This window comes from Dinoponera quadriceps, unplaced genomic scaffold (genome assembly GCF_001313825.1).
Source record: "Dinoponera quadriceps isolate SergipeBrazil2010 unplaced genomic scaffold, ASM131382v1 scaffold482, whole genome shotgun sequence".
Lineage (NCBI taxonomy): Eukaryota > Metazoa > Arthropoda > Insecta > Hymenoptera > Formicidae > Dinoponera > Dinoponera quadriceps.
The window spans coordinates 16613-19763 of record NW_014554581.1 but is presented as its reverse complement, the minus strand read 5'-3'; the positions used below and the strand labels follow the sequence as shown (position 1 = coordinate 19763).

At 34.4% G+C, this 3151-nt stretch overlaps 1 pseudogene; it reads left to right on the top strand.

Annotated features, from left to right (window-relative positions):
- The first annotated feature begins 335 nt into the window (after positions 1–335).
- LOC106752180 lies at positions 336–2896 on the top strand (annotated as a pseudogene).
- Positions 2897–3151: the final 255 nt, after the last annotated feature.

Here is a 3151-nt window from a genome sequence, read left to right as displayed (position 1 = left end):
CACTTGAACAAAAACAGTGTCGTGAAGATATTTTAATTGAGTGTTTAGCGAAGTTTCACAGCAACAAACGCCCCCTCGAATTATTTTCTGTTCCCAAACTTGAAAAAATGGCTCAGTGGTCAAAGATTTTCCAACGATGAAGAAGTGATGTCGGCAGTTAATGGCTATTTTGAGGAGCAAGACAGTTCTTATTATAAAAAGGGTATCGAACTTATTGAACATCGCTGGGAAAAGTGTATAGAGCTGAAAGGAGATTATGTTGAAAAATAAATACATTTTTTTCCAAAATTTTTGTGTTTTCTTTGTTGGGTCGGGTACTTCAGGGACCACCCTCGTATTATCCAATTTTGAAATTTTGGATTCTCACGATACCCAACGTTGGTCTTCTTCATCCGGATGACATGGAAGTAAAGAAATTGTCATAAAAAATAAATTTATCTTAATCGTTGCATAACATTTTCATTAACAATTACTAAAGCTAAAGTCTATAGCTTCTATTTAGAATCAACACATATCTTTCAATGTATTACATTCCCTTTTTCAACTGTATAATTTAGTTAGAACAAGGAAATTTTTAATTCCATCACAGTTCTAGAAAATTCTAAGAAGCACGAAGCACATTGTAAAAGGTTATAATTACAAACTTGTACATCCTTAGTTAGGCGATGGCCTTCTCATCAGCAAAGGTATTACGATAGAATTAAGAATAGTTTATAGAATTGAACTTCAGCATTCGAAATTTTTATCTAAGTTATTGTCGCTATCTCCGATAGTTTCTGGAATAACACACTACGATGCTTTATATTGGGTGAGTGCAAAAGTGCATGCGGAGTTTGTGAGTAAAAGTCAGACAGTGATTAGGCAAACAAAGTTCTTTATTCAANCAACGTTTATTCCTTTCCGAAACTCGTAAAGCATAACATGCCGTAAATGCACCTTTTCGACACTCATTTTGAAAGTAATCTTTCTCGAAGCAGTTCGTATCTACACAAATTCTTTTGTTTGAAATGAACGCTGCACACGTCACCTTTCCAACGATATGTCTTACGGAGATGGCGGTATTAATGACAAAACTTTACGCCGCTTCTAACGCCATCTATTGCACCTCCGCACGAACTTTTGCACTCACCCAATAGAACGAAATCAAATAACGTCATAAAATTTCCGTATAGAAGATATCTATGTCTTGAACATACACATATATAACTTACAACTTCATGCGTTAGAGTGTTTATCATTACGATATGTTTATGAAAGATAAATAAGTTATTTCGTACACGATACGGATTATGTGGAGACCTGTTTCTTTCACATGTGTAACTTAATGACACAATAAACGGAAATAATATTCATATATCTACATGTATGGCGAAATATCTTATCTCTTTTTTAGGTATGTAGTGGCACAAAAGACGGAAGACATTAACACCTGCGTTTCATTTTTCTATGTTGAAATAGTTTGTTGAAATATTCATCAAGGAATATAATCACGTAGTTGAATCTTATAATCACATGGAAGAATCAGTTCTCGCCGATACGCTATTTTTTACCAGTAATCATACATTAAACGCCATATGTGGTATGCATATTGAATTTTATATAAATTTTATATATATACGAGGGTGGTCCCAGAAGTACCCGACCCAACAAAGAAAACACAAAAATTTTGGAAAAAAATGTATTTATTTTTCAACATAATCTCCTTTCAGCTCTATACACTTTTCCCAGCGATGTTCAATAAGTTCGATACCCTTTTTATAATAAGAACTGTCTTGCTCCTCAAAATAGCCATTAATTGCCGACATCAATTCTTCATCGTTGGAAAATCTTTGACCACTGAGCCATTTTTTCAAGTTTGGGAACAGAAAATAATCCGAGAGGGCGTTTGTTGCTGTGAAACTTCGCTAAACGCTCAATTGAAACATCTTCACGACACTGTTTTTGCTCGAGTGTGAGCAAACGCGGCACCCATCTTGCACACAGCTTTCTCATGTCCAAATTTTCAGATAATATGCGATGTACCGCACTTTTTGAAATGCTTACTATGTCTGCTAGCTCGCGCACTTTCAGTCCACGATCATCCAGTACCATTTTGTGGATTTTCTTCACCATTTCTGGAGTCGTCACCTCATTTGGTCGACCACTGCGATGCTCGTCTTGGCAGCTCGTACGGCCTCGTTTAAACTCTGCTACCCAATATTTTACTGTTGTAAACGAAAGAGCAGACTCACCCAGAGTAGAATCCAGTTCAGCTTTTATATTGGTTGGGCTTGGGTTGGGTTGAGGCCTTTCAAATAAAAGTATTGTATCACATAACGATGACCAATTTTCTCCATTTTCACAAATTCACTGAAAACGTTCACTATTGATGGCTGCCAAACAAATGCTAAACAACGTGGCGTCTTCAAACTTGAAACATATGCTTTATAGATTGTGTACTTTCTAATACAGTGATATTTTTCAAACAACTACCGCCATCTCTAGGTCAGGTCGAGTACTTCAGGGACCACCCTCGTATCTAGCTTTTTGTTGAAAAAAATTCGCGTTTCTTTTATTTGGCGCGAAGTTTCGAATCAATTAAACGTCTATTATATTCACAGTAATTTGTATTCATTTAATCAATTATTAAATTAGCACTTTTTAATTACTAAAAGGGTGAATGGTAGAAAATATAATGTTTTAGCGAGAAATTTTTGAACTTAAATTCATTGTACCTTCTACTTTTCTATATTTTATTGTTATTGTGTGGAATATGATTAATATCACTCTTTGTAACGATATCAAATTATTGTAGTAAAGATACTGCAACCAGCAAGTAGACATTAATATGATTTCAATAATTACATTTGCAGAAACCTCCATCGGTATTTCTTTGCCAGATGCTGTTACGCTTTAGCAACAACAATATCGTTAGGCTGAGGGCTTTACAGTATGGGTAAGATTTTGTTCCAAAGGTTATTTCAATTTTAAATTATGAATACGATTATGTGAAAAAATATCAACGTATAATTTATATATAATAAAATTATATTCTTAAGTGTATTTAGCTTTGTATAATTGCGTTTAGGTTTTTTAAGCCGTGACTTTTACGTGACACAATATTCGGTTTAATGTCAATGGGTAGAATGCATAACAAATATTTAAACATCTT